The sequence below is a fragment of the Hyperoodon ampullatus genome, assembly GCF_949752795.1.
Source record: "Hyperoodon ampullatus genome assembly, chromosome: 12".
Taxonomy (NCBI): domain Eukaryota; kingdom Metazoa; phylum Chordata; class Mammalia; order Artiodactyla; family Ziphiidae; genus Hyperoodon; species Hyperoodon ampullatus.
The window spans coordinates 18,234,225-18,253,830 of NC_136925.1; the positions used below are offsets into that span (position 1 = coordinate 18,234,225).

The following is a 19,606-nucleotide window of genomic DNA, read 5'->3' on the forward strand; positions in this document are numbered from 1 at the left end:
AAAGGAAAGCCAGGTGACCTCGAGTGTTTCTCATGCTCTCTCCGTGAGGGCCGGAGGAGAGGAGAGGTCAAAGAGGTGTTTGCCATCTCCCTTGGGTTGGCATACAGACTGGTTTTCCCCAGTGACTAGAACGGGGTGCACTTACTTGGAGAGGGGTGACCTGAGTTGTGGCCAGAGCCAAGGCAGCACTGGGGTGGCCTGCAACGAGGCTCGTTCAGGGGCGCTGCTCCTGCTTTTGTCTAAGTTGGCTGATCCGCCCTAGGTGGTCTCTTAACACATGCACATGAGTCCAGAGTTCCCCCGCTAGAAGTAGATCTTCTGGGCTTCCCTGGTGGCACAGTGGTTAAGAATCCGCCTGCCAGTTCAGGGGACACAGGTTCGAGCCCTGGTCCGGGAAGATCCCACATGCCACGGAGCAACTAAGCCTGTGCGCCACAGCTACTGAGCCTGCGCTCTAGAGCCCACGAGCCACAACTAGAGAAAGCCCGTGCGCAGCAACAGGCCCAACGCAGCCAAAAATAAATAAATAAATAAAATTAAAAAAGAAAAAGAAGAAGTAGATCCTCTAAGGACAGTGAGAAGTGGGGTGGGGGTGGGGTAATCAAAGTGGAAGTAGCAGGCCCTTTCACCGCCAGGAGACAGGTAGTTCATAGTTGGGAGTGCCTCTAATTTTGCCGGAAACTCAAACCACTGTTCTTTCTCTGGTGTGGGCCTCGTAACTGGCTGTTGCTCTCAGACCTGCTCAAGAAACTGCAAATGTCCTCCTGCATATTCCGCTGCAATTTCCGAAATGTGGAAATTGTCACCATCGCGGAGGCCGAGTTCTACCGGCAAGTATCAGCAAGTCTCTTATTCTCTTGCCCCAAAGACCTGGAGTCCTTTAATCCGGAAAGTAAGGAGCTCTTAGATCTGGTGGAGTTCACGAACGAGCTTCAGACTCTGCTGGGCTCATCCGTGGAATGGATCCTCCCCAGAGACCTGGACTCAGACGACGACTGGTGAGCTCGCCGGGTCCCGCCGTGTACAGTGTGTCATGGTGTTAATCCTTGTGCATATGTGTCATAATACGACTATTTCTGTAAAGAAAGGACACTATGAGACACGACTCCAGTCGGAAGGACTTTGAAACATGTTTTTTTCTTTTTAAAATTTTAAGTCAGTTTTTATGAAGTTGTTAATAAAGTTTCTTTACTTTTCAATGTACACATGCTTTGGAATATGTTTGTTTTTACTCGGAACAATTGTTTCTTTTCTTTTTTAAGGAGAAAAAAAAAAAGGAAAAGGAGCTCCACACTTTGACTTAATTTCATACAAAGCTCCGACAACAGAGGCCATAACTGTTGAGAGTTGCTTTTGGGGCAAATTAAACCAGTAAAATTTTAAACTCTTCCTCCATATTAAAGGGATTGAATAAATTGGCCACTTTGGTGCACCTGTGTCCTGCAAATTGTCCAGTTGGAGATGGAGGTTTAGAAAGTGAGTTTCAGTCTTGTTTAAGTCTCTTCCCATCAGACTGGTCTCCTGATTTCCTACACACCATGTTACTTCCTGTCTACCTTTCCTTGGTGTTGTTCATGCCTGGATTGTCTCCTGTACCTGCTCAAACCTTGGTCCATTCTCATTTGTACCATGGAAGTTTGTCATGCTGGATACTGTCAGAACTAATTTTACTTAAGTTTGCGTTAAGGTGCAAAGCACACGTTTTGTATATTTTCTGTTTTTTGTGTTTGTCTATATTTTATGGTTTTGCTTCAAGAAATATTATGGGAAGGGAAATAGCAAGATGTAAAGAGCAAAAAAGTCATCATTCTCCTTAAATTGTTAGAACATCTATCTGCAATCATTATTATGATGCACTGTGGTATGTGTTAAAATAGTAAATACATGTAACGTCCCGTAGGAGCAGCAAACTCAGTGGTGTTGGTGAGGGTGTGTCATGGAAGTAATCACAAAGCAGGTGACTGTTGGTTGGGGTCCTGAAACATTAGTGTGCCTTCCCTGTGTCCAGTAGTGGTCTGGAGGGGTCAGGAAGTCTGCCTTTGAATTTGAGGGAACAGAGGGTTTGAGGTCCTCTCTCTTCTATTGCTCTAGTACACTGCATAGCAGCAGTATACTGGGTTTATAGTTGACGTTTAAATCGCTGATGGATCATTAAGATTGGGATGTATCTTTGGAAATGAAAATAGGAAGAATCGTATGCTTTTTCTTTTTTTTCTTTTTTTTCCTATATCTGAAAAGGTATGTAGTACTTTGCTGAGTGGTTGGGAATAAAGTTTGCAGTATTCAGTGTATTCAGTTTTAGTATCTAAATAGAATTAAACTGTTGCTGTAAACTGGAATAGCACTTTGTTACTGACAAGTTTTAGAGTGCATCTGTTCGTCAATTACCTGTTTGGGAAGATTGTAGTTAATGATTTTGAGAATGTGGCTATAAACCTCCAACTGACTCAAGAAAAGCAAATAAGTCAAGATTGACAAATGTATAGGCTCTTCATCTTATTGTGTGTGTGGGTTTTTTTTTTTTTTCCTTTTAGTTATTTGTCAAGGTATAAAGAATTCTATCACACTTAAGACAAGTTAAGTAAACTTCACGGGGTGTATTCTGACATGGCATGGAGCAGATCCCATGGCCTAGATCTTAAAGGTGATTTTATGTTTAAACTTGCATGAAAACATATGTGATTGAAACACATTAATATATTGATACAGAAGGCAGTTAATTTTTGTCTTTGTGTGTGTGTGTGTGTGTGGTACTGTTGTGGCCTCTCCCGTTGCGGAGCACAGGCTCTGGACGCGCAGGCTCAGTGGCCATGGCTCACGGGCCTAGCTGCTCCGCGGCATGTGGGATCTTCCCGGACCAGGGCACGAACCCATGTCCCCTGCATTGGCAGGTGGACTCTCAACCACTGCGCCACCAGGGAAGCCCTAATTTTTGTCTCTTGATACATGTGAGCGCAGCTTTCATTTTGCTGAAAGAATATGACCAGTTTTCAGTTTGGGATTCTACCATTTAGTAAAGATAGTCCACTTAATTTTAGAAATAAGAGATTTAATATATAATACCTAATAATACTTTTATGTATGTTTTTTTACTGAAAACATTTATTGTAATACTGTGAAGAAACTATGCCATTATAGTCTTCAAGACTTAAATGAATCAAGTGTTTATTAGCTGTTGTAGTTTTTAAACTAATAAAAGTCAGTACATCAGCAATTTGTAAATACAGTTTTTAAAATAATGCCTTAACAACTTTACAGTGGTTATAATGACTGTATTTAGGCCTAAAGTTAGTTAATAATTTGACATGAAGGCTTTTTAATAGTTTGATGGTGCACATCAGGGATAGGTAAACTCTGGCTGGTGGGCCAGATCCAGCCCGTTGCCTGGCTTTGTAAAGGAAGTTTCTCTGGAACATAGTCGCACCCATTGTTTACATGGTAGTTATGGCTCCTTTCACCCTACGCCAGTGGGGCAGAGTAGTTGCAACAGAAACTGTAGAGCCCACAAATCTGGAAATGTTTAAATTTCGATTTTAAAAATTGAAAAATTCTTTGAGCCTATACAGGGCAAGTCCATTGACCCCTGAGGTAGAAAACAGTCAGGAACTTGGGTGCGGAAGCCAAATGGCCTAGGTTCAAATTCCCTTTCTCCCATTTAATAGCTAGTGACCATGGGCAAATCACTTAAGCTCTATGCCTCATTATGAGGTTTAAATGCACTTATTTGTATAAATAGTGCCTGGCACATACTAAGCACTGTGTAAGTGATGGCTGTTGTTTCTGCTTGGAGCTTTAATAAGTTATTGTTAATAGAAAAATGACACTAATGATTTTCCTTTTAGAGTAACAAAGGCACTTTGAGTCTTTTACTTTTTCAGGAATGTAATAAGACTTTTTTCATTTACAGTCAGTGTTCCCTGTTACCAAAATTTACTTTATGAATATAAAGAATTGAATGTCTTCAAGACAGTACTTTTGCTTAAATGTCAAACCATTATTTTCCCAAGGCACATCAAACTGGCTCTGCATAGCCCAGGCCTCTAAAGCTTGTGTGCACACCCTAGGGAGCATGTTAGATACATTTTGTAAATATAGTTTTTTAAATAATGCTTGAGGCTTCCCTGGCGGTCCAGCAGTTAACACTATGTGCTCCCAATGTAGGGGGCTTGGGTTCGATCCCTGCTCAAGGAACTAGATCCCACGTGCCTGCCATAACTAAGAGCCCACATGCCACAACTAAAAGATCCGGCATGCTGCAACTAAAGACCTGGCACAGCCAAACAAACAAACAAATAAATAAATAAATCTTTATAAAAAATAAGTAAAATAAAATAATGCCTTAGGAGTTAGGAAAAGAAAATATTAGAACATTTTTACCTTTGTATTATTTAAAAAAAATCTGTGTAGTTTATCATGTACATAAATTATATGTATGGAAGTTTGTGTATATAATTTGTTAATAAATAAGATGCATATTAAAAAGTTTTCTTATGGTTTGCCCAGTCAGGTGTTTGGAGGCCATTGGAGGACAGGATGATGAAATATAGGGCCTCAGCAAAGATAGAATTTAGAACCAATTCCCTGACTTAGAAGATAAGGAAAATAATTCATAGACTGTAATTGAGTTGTCCAACTTTACATAAGTGTTCAGAAACAGGAAATCCAGTGGCTAGAATCTAATCACTGACCGAGCAGAATCTGGGTCACTGGACTCGTAAACCAGAAGTGACTGTTGAATTTCTCAGGTTGATGCTCCTGGCATATATGCTTGATATGTGTGTGTGTGTAAATCTCTGACATAATAAGCCATACTCAGGCACACCCTGTTTCCTTATTCAAGCATCTTAATTTCATCCCATTAAATCTTTGAAGTATCAGACTACCAGAAGGCATGAAGAAACCTGGGCTGAGAGTCTTCATTCCAGGAGACCTGCTCTTGACTGCATGGCTGGTTTGAGACGCATCACTCTGAACTGCAACACGCTCATTGGTGACCTGGGTGCAAGTGCTTTGGCAGAATCTCTTAGTGAGGATTTATGGCTTAGAGGTAAATTCTAAAATTGAAAATATTGAATTTTTAATATGAAATATGCTTAGCTTTTGGCATGATACTATTGTGATAGGATTTTTTAAAGCCTCATTTTACTGATAGCTTTTATTTTGCTTTTAAACTTTCCTTAAGAGTTGCATATATCCTTTATAGAAAATACAGAGTAACAAGAGAACAATTACCTATAATTTTAATACCCAGATATAATCACTGTGCATTTTGGTGTATATACTTTCAGTCTTTTTTTTCCTACAAATATATATGTACACTTAGGGATTACAAAAATAGAATTGTAGTATACTTGCTATTTCATATTCCTGCTTTTTTCACTTAAGGATGTATCATGTAGTATTGCGTCGTATTGATGTCCCATAGTTTAATCAATTCTTTGCAATTCTATTTAGACAGTTTGCTTTTCCCTGTCAGAAACAACGTTGTATATACATCTCTGTGTCCATCGGGATTACTTCTGTAGAATAAGGTACTACAAGTGGAATGACTAAGTGTGACATATTTTTAAGACATTTGATACACATGGCCAAATTACCACCCAGAAAGGCTATGCCAATTTGTAGTCCACCCCAACAGTAGATGTGAAGCCTGCCTCTCACAAACACTGGCCTGTAGCACTTGTAAAAAAATGTAAAACTACAAAAATGAGTACCTCTCCATTTTCTATGCAAGTGGGATTACTCCAAATTTTATAACTTTTTTCAATTAATTTAGTATGAGCATTTTAGCAAGTCAGTAAATTTGCATCTCCTACATCATTTTTTGTGATTGTTCAGTATTCCATTATGTGAATATGCCACAGTGCACATAGCTTATGCATTCTTGTATATAAGCTTTGTCCAGTTTTTCAGTTACAAATAGTACTCTGATATATATCCTTACCTATATCTCTGACTATTTCTTTTGGTTAAATTCTTAGAAAGAGAGTTGTTGGATCCAAAGTGTATAGACATTATTTAAAGGCTTTTCTTACAGAATCTTGGCTTCATCTGATAGGAGAATAACCACATTTTGTTTTATTTTGTATTCATTTGATTTACTGGTGAGGTTTACTGGCTGTTTGTATTAATTTGGCTATTTGGTTAATTATACCCTGTGTCCATTCTTCTGTAGTGAGAGTTTGTAAGGGTTGTATCATATCCTGTCAGATCCGTATGTCTGACTTGCTATTTCTATGTGTCATGGGGGTGTTGAAAGACTCCAGTTATTTTAATGTGATGGTCCACACAACACTTAAAAAAAAGACTCATGATAGTTTCCTTTCATGTAATACTTTTTAATACCTGTGCTTTAGTCATGATCCCTTTGGTTTAAATGAGTAGGTTGTTCAGCCCCAGAACTACTAGAATTCATGATCAGTTTTTCTGGTTTTTGTCTGACCTTTTACTGCGAGGGTTCTTGACCATCATACTTTCATGATAGCTTTTTAGTATGTATTCTCTATTCACACATTGTTTAAAGTTTTTATTATTTGTATCCTCTTAGACTTGTCTTTTTTTCCTCTAAAGCTAACAGTTATTACCTTTCTTCTATTTTGTTTTCCCCTTTGAACTAGTTTCAAGTGTGATTTGGAGCTGAAGATCATGATCAAAAGAATGCAGTGCATTTCTGAGCTCCACCAGGTTTTGCTTGTGAGGTTTACATGCCCCTGCCGCCCTTGCTAATTATGAACTGAGATTCATTTTGTGATGCTTTTTGCTCATAGGTTATATACAGTTATTCTTCAGTTCTGTAATTGTAAAATATGTTGTATGATTTATTGGTACTAAAGCCAGGGTTATCATTGCACATCCAAGAAGAGGTTTTTAAATTGGATTATGCATTATGTGTGTGCGTATATGTTTCTGTTTTTTTCCATACCCAAAATTACAAACCTGCCATGACTTGTCTTGTGCAGGACTCTTCCACACGTGAGAAAATGAGAGTTGTCTATATGTTAAATCTGTAGAGTTAGCAAGTGACCTTTTGTCTTTCATCGAAAGCACTTGACCTGCAGCAGTGCGGCCTCACCAGTGAAGGAGCAAAGGCTTTACTAAAGGCCCTTGAAACCAACAGAACTCTGCTCATTCTGGATATAAGAAAAAATCTGCTTGTTGGTATGTGGTCACTTTTTTTAAATTGATAAACACACAGCAAAACAGAAAGAATTTGTTCAGGTATTGACAGTTTTTTAAAACTTAACGTGTTTAACTTTCCTCATCATATACAGTTGGCCCTTGAACAACGTGGGCTTAGGGGTGTCGACCCCTACGCAGTTGAAGATCTGGGTATAAGTTGATAGTGGTTCCACATCTGTGGATTCAACCAACCTTGGATCATGTAGGACAATAGTACATATTTATTGAAAAATATGTGTGTGTCAGTGGACCCGCGAGGTTCAAACCCATGTTGTTCAAGCTTCAACTGTACTTTTCTAGTGTTGCACTTCCCTTATGTTTTTAGCAGATAATGTACTAATTAAAGTGAATTATACTTGTAAATTTTTCTTATCTCTACTCTGAATAGAGGTGAACCTAGATACTAAGTCTGCTTCCACCAAGAGCATTATTTCTTTCCTGTGCAACCTCTGAATTCTTGCCAGGAGTACTTTATTCATTTGTCAGATTCACAAGTAATTTTTTAAATATCTTCTGTGTGCCAGATACGGGTTTAGGGACTAGGGATAAAGCAGTGAACCAGACAGACAAAAGTCTTGCCCTCATGGAGCTTACATTCTAGTGAAGGAGATCAGATAGAAATGAGTAAACAGATAAGTAATATAATTTTAGAGAGTAGGAAGTGCAAAAATATCTTAATGTAAGGAGAGTGAGGGAGAGCGGTAGGACTCCATTGGATAGGTTTGTTAGGGGACAGCTTCACTGGAGAAGTGGCATTTGAATGGAGACCTGAATGAAGAGAGGAGCAAGCCATGGAAGATGTGGAGTAAGCACATTCCAGGACAAGGAGGCAATGAGTATGTAGGCATGTAGGTGGGTGGAGTATTTAAGGAAAAGCAAGGAGGCCAATCTGGGCAGAGTACCGAGTGAGGAAGAGTGTGGTATGACATGAGGTCAAGGAGCTAGCCAGGGGTCTGCTCTTGTAAAGTCTTGAAGGCCAGAGTAAAGATGTGGATTATTCTAAATGAGTAGAGGGGTTTGAACTGGAAAAAGGCATGATCCAAATCGTATCTGAATAAGGTGACCTGGTATAGAGAAGGGACTTGGGAGGATAAAGAAGAGGAACGGGGCTTCCCTGGTGGCGCAGTGGTTGAGAATCCGCCTGCCGATGCAGGGGACGCGGGTTTGTGCCCCGGTCCGGGAAGATCCCACATGCCGCGGAACGACTGGGCCCGTGAGCCATGGCCGCTGATCCTGCGCGTCCGGAGCCTGTGCTCCGCAACGGGAGAGGCCACAACAGTGAGAGGCCCGTGTACCGCAAAAAAAAAAAAAAAAAAAAAGAAGAACAGGGAGACCACTTAAGAGACTATCACAGTGCTCCAAATAAGAGATGTTTATGGCCTAGGTTAGGTTGGAAGTTTGCAGCAAGTGAAAAGTGGTTGAATTCAGGTTGTGTTTTGAGGGTGTAGCTATCAAGACCTGCAGATAGATGTGAGGTATGAAGGAAATAGTAACAAGGAGACAAGTCGTTGATGATTATGTGTGCAACTGGGTAGTATCACTTAGAAGAAGGGGGCTGATGGGAGGAGCAGCTTTTGAGGGAATATCAGGACTTGGCTTGTTATCTTGGATGCCCTGGTTTGATATCTTAGATGCTCTTTAGGTATCTAAGCGTCTGGACGGTGCTCAGACTGTACTTTGTATCCAAAGGTATCCAAAGCCACTTTAGATGCAAAATGTTTAAAGTTGACCTTTGCTGCTGCCAAAATAGTAGCCACTGTGGGCAGTCTGCAAGATGGCATCTTAGGTTTCTGAGGAAGAAATTAGAATACACAAAGGGGGAAATAAGTGTATAATTATATAATGTAGATTTCATATTTAAATTTATGGGAAAAGCAATAATTAGTTGGCTTTAAATGGAAATAGCCACTCATTGGAAAATAATTACTCTAATTTCAATTCATTTTACTTTAGATCATTCTGTGATGAAAACAGTTACCAAAAAAGTTCTCCAGATGGAAGGAGTGCCAAGTCAGAGGTATATAACATGTTTCAGTTCTCTCGGAAGAATTTCTCTTTAATGGCTTGGTTTTCTTTCTTTCTTAAAAGAAAATTATCAAGGTACTTTCTGCCATCTTAAAACTAAGATTTTAGTCAAATCAAATGGCTTTTCTGTTTTTGAAAATGTTGTGTGATGCTTTAATTTAGGTTCCCAGATATGCAGATTGAAAACCTTTTAACTTTTTATTTTCTGTAACATATTATCGTTAGTCACAAATAGTCTTTTTTTTTTTGGTGATAAGAATGAATAGCAGGAGCAGCATTTGTGAAACCAAATCTAATATATGAAACTGACTCTTTCTTGTGAGTAAACTTGAATTTTGAAACAGCAAAACAATAAGGTTTAATAAAAAGCAAAATAAATTTTTTATGTTTATGATCTGCCAATTTCCCAGAAAGAGTTTTGTGGTGACTTTAGTTATATACCAGATACATTAAAATCACCAGTGGACAACACATCTTTTATTCAGGTGCCCTCTGAAAGTTTTAAAAATTTGTTGACTTCATATCACTGAACGGTCCACTTTAAAATGGTTAAAATTATAAATTTTCTGTTTTGTGTAGTTTACCACAATTTTTAAAAAACGTGTTGTTTGAAGATTTTTGGGTTTTATAAAGGTATTGTATTAGCATAAAAATGAAAAATTTAAAAGACCACCTCTAATCCCATTGTCCTATCAAGCAATATTTACATTTTTATTTTCTCTTCCTGCTGTCTATAAACATAATTCCACATAGCTTCAATATAATTTGCCATTCTTATCTTTTCATACTAAATTTAAATTCTGTGATTCATAGTTAATACTTTTTAACATTGCATTCACAAGGTTTCATTGAGTAGGTCAATTTTTTAAATTGGTGAAAAATTGGAAATAACCTAAAATAAACTATTGTAAACATCTTCATAAATACAGCTTTTTTTTTTTCTACTTAAAGTTGTATGTTTTTGATTCTCTATTAATCAACTTGCTTGGACAATAGTGTATTAAATAAGTTGTTAAGAGTGTTTATGAAGTCAAAAAAAAGCTTATGATCGTCTGCCAATTGTTATTTCAAGAGAGTGATATTTTAATAATCAAATAGTACATTCAAAGAAGTTAAGATTTGTGATATCACACTAATTAGATATTATTATTAAAAATTTATATCATATGTAAAGCATTCTTTTTTTTTTTTTTTTTTTTTTTTTTTGCGGTACGCGGGCTTCTCACTGCTGTGGCCTCTCCCGTTGCGGAGCACAGGCTCCGGACACGCAGGCTCAGCGGCCATGGCTCACGGGCCCAGCCACTCCGCGGCATGTGGGATCTTCCCAGACCGGGGCACGAACCCGCGTCCCCTGCATCGGCAGGCGGACTCGCAACCACTGCGCCACCAGGGAAGCCCTGTAAAGCATTCTTAAAATAGCTACATTGACTTTTGCTATGATATTAGAAATGGAAATATATATAAATAAAACATGTATATGTAAAACATATTAGGAATTCTGTAAAATTAGTACAGAATAATAGGGCATCATGGAATGAGAACAGTTAAACATTTTTTTTTAGTTAGCATGATTAAACAAAGTGGAAATGTAACTGAAGTATACAAGCTCATTGAGCTCTTTTAAGAGTAATTTTATTTCTTGGACTTTTTTTTGTATTTGCCTCAGTTATTTGGAGACATAGAGGTAAGCCAAATCAGTATCTGGGTATATACCTAGATCCAGGTGAGTATAGGGGTGAAATAATGGTGTGAATTGTGTCACATTTATATTGTACTTATGTATGCCTAATAAAAGATGGGAACTTTTATTAGAAATTTTTTAATCTCCTAACAAGAAAAGTGTAATTTAAAAAAATTTTAATACAAATGTATTTGCATTAGTTTCTGAAAGTAAAGGAAGGGTATACACATACAAACCATATGCATACAAACATTTTTTTTGATGGCAATTAAGTTAAAAAACACAATAAAATAGCACAAAATGAACTGAGCTCCTATATATTTTTAAGAGGCATGTAAATCACACAGGATCGTGGGGTGATTATCAATAAGCTACACTCTATGAAATATTTGTCCTATATTACCGCATACACTCCATTTTACCCTGCATCCTAATGCTGCTAAAATATAGTAGAAAGCAGCAGCATAGCACAGGGAGATCAGCTTGGTGCTTTGCGATGACCTAGAGGGGTGGGATAAGGAGGGTGGGAGAGAGGCTCAAGAGGGTGGGATATGGGGACATGTGTATGCATATGGCTGATTCGCTTTGTTGTGTAACAGAAACTAACACAGAATTGTGAAGCAATTATACTCCAATCAAGATCTATTAAAATAAATAAATAAAATAACATAAAATATAGTAGCTTTGAAGGATAAATATAACCATTTTAACCTATGATGTTTGTTTTCAGTAAATTCAAATTAAATATTTAAATGTGAATTTTAATATATGGCTTGTTCTAAGTAAAATATTAACACGTAGGTCTAGTTTTTGCAACCAAATGTTTCCTATAAAGATACTTGCCTCTTTACTACTGAAATATCGGGTAAGTCTCCACATTTCACTCTTTCATGCAGTGGGTTCCATTTGTTTTTCTGTGTGTTTTCTATATGAAATCAAAGGAGCAGTGAAGGTTGACAGGCTTATAGGAGGGTAACATTGACTCACCTACCCCCCAGCAACTTGCAGCCTTATAACTTGTATTGTTTTTACATAGAAAAATTAATCTTCAATTTAACTTTTGGTCTACTTCTGAAGATTCTGTTTGGCAGAAGTCATGGGTGTATCTGTGTTTCTGTGTCCTTGAGATTCAGAAATGCCAAAGGTGTTCTACGATTCAGGAAACTTGAGTGTTTCTGCATGATACGTAAAATGTATCATACTTTGGGATTTTTTTTTAAACTTTATTTTTGCATTTCTGCACATCTCAATACTTTTGTTTTAGTTAAAATAACTTGTTACTGTAGAGAACTTATATTTTTTAAAAATGCTGGCTTATGTAAAACCTTTGTACAAAACGATCCTCTTTTTAATGGGCTTGGCATCATTGTCAAGTGTCTTTTTGATTCCTTTCGACGTGTGCACGTGTGACAGTTGCTCTGTAGACCTTTGGTGCATCTTGATTCCTTCTTTTCATGCTTTGTCAAACGTAGTCTTGGCCACAAAGAAGCCTGTAAGTAATGGAAGGAAACACTGCGGGTAAAGAATGTTACCCTCCTGAACCGCTACCACCTGGAGTGTCTGGTTTCCGGCCATTGTGTCCTGCAGAAAGTGCAAAAAGCAGCAGGTAACCTGTTTGCATTCCCTGTCTTTTTCAGTCATTTAGAGTTCTTTATTTTGGAACTTCTATTATGTGGGTGGTCTCTGGTGCTTTGTGTAGAGGAAAAAAGGTAACTCACACATGGCTTCTGCCTAATGAGCCCTCTAAGGAAGAAAAATTAAAAGTAATTGGGAGTTTCAAGTTGTTTCTCAAGTGTCACAACAGAGGTAACTCCGTGGGAGTCTTGAGGAGACTAAAATTACCACCAATTGTGCATGTGAGAAAAGTTTCATTAAAGGCAGGTGTAGTTGAGCGAAGCCCTACAGCACAGAAGTAGGAATTTGGAGACGTACGAATGGGAAAAAAGACATTTTAGGCATGGGAAATAGTTTAATGCAGAATGGCTGAAAAATATGCATTAGACCTATTCTAAATCAACTGGCTTATTAACTCAGTAAATCAGATTTAGTGAGTCAAACTAGCATTACCTGATTTCTTATCCAGGGGATAGCTGTTTATAGTAATTTTTGTCACAGAACAGTAAATAAAATGGTTGAATTATAGCTTTAGGCTTGCTAAGTGAAATAGATGGCTCTAGATGATCTTCAGGTGACTTACTTGGTAGTAATCACGAAATTGGGGATTAACAATTGCTTAAGAAAACAAAGAGAATTGATTTTAAATAGTACTTGAAGTAGCTACTGTGTAAAATATCTGTTCAGTTGCTCATGTTAAATGGATGTTTATAATCCCCACTGGACAACCGACTACTTTTTTGCAAATGGTAATGTGAATTGCAGTTGCATAAACTATAGTGTTGAATCCCCAGTGTTTGCACTTGAGTTTCACAGCTCTGTGGTTTCCTATCTTCTTCCTGAGACACTTAATCGCAGGTCCATCCTTGTCACACAGGGTGGTAAATTAGAGAACGATTAATATCACCATTTAAAGAAGTGAGACTGAAATCTCAACCATCCTGAGCATAGGAGCTGAAGGGGCCTCTCAGCAGTCCAGAGAGTTATTACCAAGCCAGTAGGCTGAATTCTGTTCTGTTTTCTCCATAGCAGAGCCCTGCAGGTCCTTGTTTTGAGCTTATTTATTTTTATACACAATTCTGTATGGATACTGTTCATACTACTAAATAGTTGTATTAACTGGGTTTAACTGCTGATGTATTTACATGAAGATCTAACTTCGTTTTGTTGATATCTTTTTAGGGGCTTTCCATTCATCAAAGCTCGTGATGTATGTAATCAGTTGCTGGTGTGTAGCTATCATATTTTTGATATATAGGGCTTGAATTGGGAAAGGTGGATGGTCATTCTTCTTGCTTTTTAAACAGAGGCTTACAAGAAGCATTTCCCTCTCTGAAATAAATCCATGTAAAACATGTTTGGTCGCTCTCTCAATGCAACTGTGTAGTTGTGTGGATTTGGCACACAACTGGCAGCCTTGTGGCTATGTCTGTAAACAAGGAAGCCTGTTTTCCAGTCCACAAATCAGCTGTTACACAGTGAAACGAACTTGACTGCCATTTCTGACCCCTCACATGGAGCTGTCATACTCAAGAATGTTCACATGTTTTCAAGAAACGTTGTTTGCAGGCTATATGTACAAATTCCTGATCTGAAAGCCAATATAAAGCAACATCTCCCAAACCTCTGCTCTCTCACCAAGGCCACACACATTCCCTCACTTATGGCTTCATGGCAAGCTAATACTGTCAGTATCAGATTCTCCTTCCCAGTGGTCTTGGGAGACTGCATAGTTGCTCTGTGAAAGGCACCACTGCTGAGGTTGAGAGAAGAGCATCTTGGGTGTCAGTCCTGGCCTTGCATTCCCAGAGAAGGGTGTGCACCTCGTTCTCCTGTTAGGGTTTTCCTATGCTGCAGGGTTTGCTGCTTGTTGTCAAAATGATGTCCTAGTGACTTGTCTTCTGCGTGGTTATATAATCCCAGCACAGTTCTTTATGATCTGTAGACTTTTATGGGGTTGTGGCAAGGTCAGGTTTTAAATGTTTGGAAATGTCCTATTGAACAACATTGCAGTGGCAGTGAAGCTTGCTGGGAGAATTGTTGCCCTAGTTTTGGCTTAAGGGTGGTGAGAAGATGAAATTTTTGATGGGTCAGTTTTAGTTGTGTATGTGTATGTGATTTATTTTTTTAAATGTCTATTATTCACAACTTAGATATGTTGACTTCCTGATTATTCATCAGTCCCTTTACTGATGTATTTTCCTCTGAAAAACTACATTTTCTTCCAGACTGTTTTTGTCTGATGGTGAAGAATAAATTTTTCATTTGCAGTATAAAGTTGATCTGAGAAAAAATGTTTACCTTGGATCTTCACTTGGCTTCTGTGAAAGAAACTTAATAAAATAATATGGGCAATTCCCATTACTAATCCTAAGCACGTACAACAGAGGTCTGTACAGTAACATAGCAAAAATAAGTTACTGTACTTTTACTTAGTCATTGCCTGTTTTACACTAAAGAGCAGTGAGAGACATTTATAAATAATGATAGCTCAGATCACTTTTGTTAAATGTCCTCTAATATTTGGATATTTGGTATCTGGCTTGTGTTGTCTTTTATACAATCTTGTCTTCTTTCTTTGCACTTTAGTTTAACAACTCTGCGGTTTCCTATCTTCTTCTTGTGACACTCAGGTCCATCAGAATTTCCTGTGACTGTGACAGTAGAGAGTCCTTCCTCCTCAGAAATCGAAGAGGTCGATGATTCCTCAGAACGTGTTCAGGAAGAGCCAGAGAAAATCCGTTTGAAACAAGAAGCATTGCAGGTACAAAGTTATCACTTTAAAGCTATAGAGAAGATTATTTTTCAAACGGAAGGCTGATTGCAACACAGCACAGCTTGTGTGAGGGTTCTGTTTTCTCATGCCATCTGCATTGTATCCCCTTGAATGATTCCTTAAGCTTAGACCAAAGTGAATGGTGGACATTTGAACTCTAAGAAACTAAAATCAAAACATGTCGTTAGTAATATATTTTCCTTTCCTTAGAACCTTAGTATATTAGATTTAGGGAGAACCTTAGTGATCATAAGATAAGGAAATTGAGTTCTGAATGAATACAGTCAGCTGATTCAGTGCTCTTGTTTTACAGATGAGAAAATTGACAGTTCTAGTTGAACTCTCTTTTTATAAGAGGAAAATATGGCCTCATTTTAAATAAAAGTAAAGTTGAAAAAAGTTTTGATGTTGATATTCTCCTTTCCTAAAATCAAAAATATCAAGAAGCTACATTCTATTACCAAATAAACCTGACCTCTAATGTCATTCCATACTTTTGTTTGTATGGACAGAAAAGAAAAATTGATTTTTATAAGAAATTTTTGCACCTCAAAATTAATATATTTATTTTATTTCAACTTTAATGCAGAGCTGAACATTTCTAGTAAATAAAGGAACACCATTTGGGGGGGACCTTGTCTTTGTGCTACAAAGTCCATGTTTAATTTTTAAAAATTATTTAATGTGACTTTCTCTTCATATGAAACATGACACTTGACAGGTTTCAGAACTAATTATCCCATTATTGTAGGACTACGGGAATTACTCTTTGATTTTCAAAAGAGAAAGTTAGATTTTTATTTTTTAATTAAAATTAATGATAATATAGAGAAATTTTAAGAAAAGAACTTAGGAAATTATGAAATGTTAGAGTAGGAGAAATCTATAGTTCATGTAGAGTTACTCCCTTTCGTTTTATAAATGAGCACCTACAATTTGTAGAACGTAAGTGGTTTATTAGTAAATGGCAGAGTATGACAAGACCCTAGAGCATCTAACCTGCATTCCTTGTTATTTTAGATGTGGTGTATTCATTTCCCTCACGAATAGACCACGAGATTGTATTTCTAAAAGCAGTAATAGACACTGGGGAAGTCCAAGAAGTTTAAACACTGGGACCACAGAATAGCAGATTCGGAATGCACTGAGAACCCTTTTAGCTCTTCTCTGTTTTGACAAGACACTACAATGATGGTATCAAAGTGTTTCAGTATATAAGCCCACAACAATCAAGAGATTTCAACATAGTTTTGAAAGACAGGTGGAAGAGTGTGAAACTGAAGCAGTAGAACAGAGGAAAAGCATCACCTAGAATATGCACAGGGACCACGTGCAACTGAGGAGGATTCTGACCCCACCTGAAAAAGTAGCCCCATGCTCAGGTGCGCATGTAGGAGAGAGGGTGGAGTTAGTTAAAAGTGTGACTGAGATAAGGGAGCTCATTGAAGGGTTGTGTTTGGAGGAGTGGACTCCCAGCCCCGCCCTCACGCTCCTGAAATGAGATGATTTCATTTTGAAAACAGTGAAACTGGCGAGAACTGGGGCAGCTAGTGTGAGATTTTACACCCTAGAAAAGTGTGTTTGGGGGAGATCCTGTTACAGTTACTCCCCGCTTCTTCCTGCATAAGAAGCCAATCAATCGTTGACTTCAGGGAGTTTTCTGCGCTCATTCTTAAATAGAAAATAACTGTCATTTGCCTGTTAGTTGAGTAAAGCTTACAACATGAGAGAGGGGGAAAGAGTGAAAACATATCCTAGTAGGACCAGGGACAATTTAGGGAACAGAATAATTTAAGAAAAAACCCTAATTAGTATCCTGAGAGAGGTTTAAAAAGAGCTAGCAACTATAAAATAAGACTAGGGTATTAATGAAAAGGAGAATGGTCAGAAAGCAAGAGAGGTCTCCTGGAAATGAAAATATGGTTGCTGAAATAAATTCAGTAGGAATTTAAAAAATTTCTCAGTATATAAAAAAGAAAGACACAATGGAAAATGTGATAGAAATATGTTAGAGAGGCTGCATTTGGGAGATCCCACATGTTACTATTAGAAACTCCAGACCCAGAAAAAAAATGGAGGGAAGCTGTCAAAGGGCAACAAAATTCCCCACAGCTGAAAGTAGACATCAGGCCTCAGATTGAAACTAGTTATGCAAGATGAGCAAGAATAGCCTCATACCTAGACACCCTTCATTGTGAAACTTTAAAATACTGAAAAAATAAAATAGAATAGAATAAAATACTGAGAGGATACATCCATTCCAGAGAGAAAAATACTGGTCACCTAAAAAAAAGGTTAAAATCTGACTTTATCATACTTGTCATGAGCACCATGGATCCTGGAAGGCATTAGAAAGATACCTCCAAAATTTTTCAGGCACATAATTTTCACCCTAGGGGTTTGTATCCAGCCAAACTATCAGTCATAAGTGGAGGCTGAAGAAGATATTTTGTACCCAAAGAAATTTGAAAAATTGACCTCCTGTGCTACACCTTAAGCTATTTATAGAAATAATGCAGCAAAATGAGGCAATAAACCAAGAAGGAAGGTAATAGGGGATTCAGTGCAGATTGCAGCTAGTCTAGAGTGGAGAGGCTTCTATTGATTGTGTGATTGAGAGCTTAGAAACACCTTGAGGCATATTGTACTTACTAGGTGTTAGGCACTGTTGGAAGGGAGGAGGGAGAGGAAGAGGAGAAGGAACTTGAACTCCAGAGGAGAAAAGGCTATACGGACATAAACCTGAAGCACACTAAACTATGGTTGATTTTTAACCTACTGTTGGTGAGGAAGGGAAGAATCCACTTCAACTTGACACTATAGATGTCCCCCTTTTCAGTGACACACAGGGGTAATGACCACCTATCTAATTTGTTGTCCAAACCAGAACTTGTCCAAACTCCTTACACTTCAGTAGTGTAAGGAGGCACTCTAATGCTGTAACATCAGGACAACAGGTATAAACTGGAACAGCCCAAGGTGGCTTGGGGTATGTGGTCACCCTGCACAAGGGCAGTGACACTGGCACAGTATGGAACGAGGTGTAGTCTATACACAGAGACACAGTACATCTGCAGTGGGCAATATTAATTTCATTGTAATAATGGCAATACTGTCTTGGTTTGCAGCTTTTATTGTCAACTTGCATGTAATCACAAATAACTAAAGTAAACTATACTTAGTATGTATTAGTATTAACTTGGTATGTACTGAAATGTATTGTGTACTAGTATGTACTTGGTATATATTAGGCTCTAAGTGTTTTTGCATATATTAACTCATTTAATCCTCTTATGAGGATTGGTGCTAATATCATTCCCACTTTTGAGAACAGGAAGCTAAGACAGGGAAGGAACTTGCCCAGGCTGTACCTAATTTAAGGTTGGATCGAGGCTTTGAGTTTAGGCTCTCTGCCTGTTCTCTTAAACCTTACTCCGTACTGACTCTCAAATAACAGAAGACTTAACTGCACATAGAACAGAATATAAATTTCAACTTTGACAACGTAACAGCTAGGTTTGGAAGGTAGACAGGAGGTAGAAAAAAGGGAAGATGGTATGAATGTCCTCATTTTCCAAAGCGTGACGTTGAGAGAGTTTCTAGTTGATCAACAATGTAGGTTTTTAAGTATATCACTACAAGTCAAAGAGATCATGAGCAGTGGAATAACTCATGATGACATAACTTTACTGAGCAGTGTGGACATAGGAAAGAGTGTAGAGGAACTAAACCCTTACTTATTAGTAAGTTAGAAGGTGAACAGATAATGCCTCCAATTTAGTGAGAAAATAGTCATGGAAGAGTATTACTTGGAAATGGAGAAGAATTCAAAATAACAATAGTTGGACCTCCCTGATGGCGCAGTGGTTAAGAAACTGCCTCCCAAGGCAGGGGACACGGGTTCGAGCCCTGGTCCGGGAAGATCCCACATGCCACGGAGCAGCGAAGCCCGTGCACCACAACTACGGAGCCTGTGCTCTAGAGCCCGTGAGTCACAACTACTGAGCCCATGTGCCACAACTACTGAAGCCTGCGCACCTAGATCCTGTGCTTCATAACAAGAGAAGCCACCGCAATGAAGAGTAGCCCCCGCTCGCCGCAACTAGAGAAAACCTGCACGCAGCAACGAAGACCCAATACAGCCAAAAGTAAATAATAATAATAAAGTAATAAAAAATAACAATATTTGACGTAAACCTCATAAAAAAGGAAATCCATACAGCCAGTAAACACAGAAAAGTGTACGACTTCATTAAGTAATAAGGGAAAAGTGAGTCAAAACCAAGGAAACTACATGTCAATCAGATTGACAAATACATAAATAAAAAGTC

The 19,606-nt window shown here is 38.2% G+C and overlaps 3 pseudogenes across 3 annotated transcripts in view; all 3 read left to right on the top strand.

The window, feature by feature from the left end:
* LOC307061518 (BCL-6 corepressor-like) overlaps positions 1-1,203 on the top strand; it is an 18,548-nt pseudogene extending 17,345 nt beyond the window's left edge. Inside the window, exon 12 of the transcript in view lies at positions 709-1,203. The product of the transcript in view is annotated as a BCL-6 corepressor-like (transcript). The remainder of the gene's footprint in view (positions 1-708) is intronic.
* On the top strand, positions 1,055-11,901 carry LOC307061519 (centrosomal protein of 78 kDa-like; annotated as a pseudogene). The gene is made up of 7 exons: positions 1,055-1,078; positions 1,404-1,476; positions 2,535-2,644; positions 4,873-5,047; positions 7,045-7,158; positions 9,133-9,196; positions 11,884-11,901. The product of its transcript is annotated as a centrosomal protein of 78 kDa-like (transcript).
* A 290-nt stretch (positions 11,902-12,191) lies between these two features.
* Positions 12,192-19,606, top strand: part of LOC307061520 (centrosomal protein of 78 kDa-like) — a 47,766-nt pseudogene continuing 40,351 nt past the window's right edge. Inside the window, exons 1-3 of the transcript in view lie at positions 12,192-12,491; positions 13,682-13,731; positions 15,142-15,263. The product of the transcript in view is annotated as a centrosomal protein of 78 kDa-like (transcript). The remainder of the gene's footprint in view (positions 12,492-13,681; positions 13,732-15,141; positions 15,264-19,606) is intronic.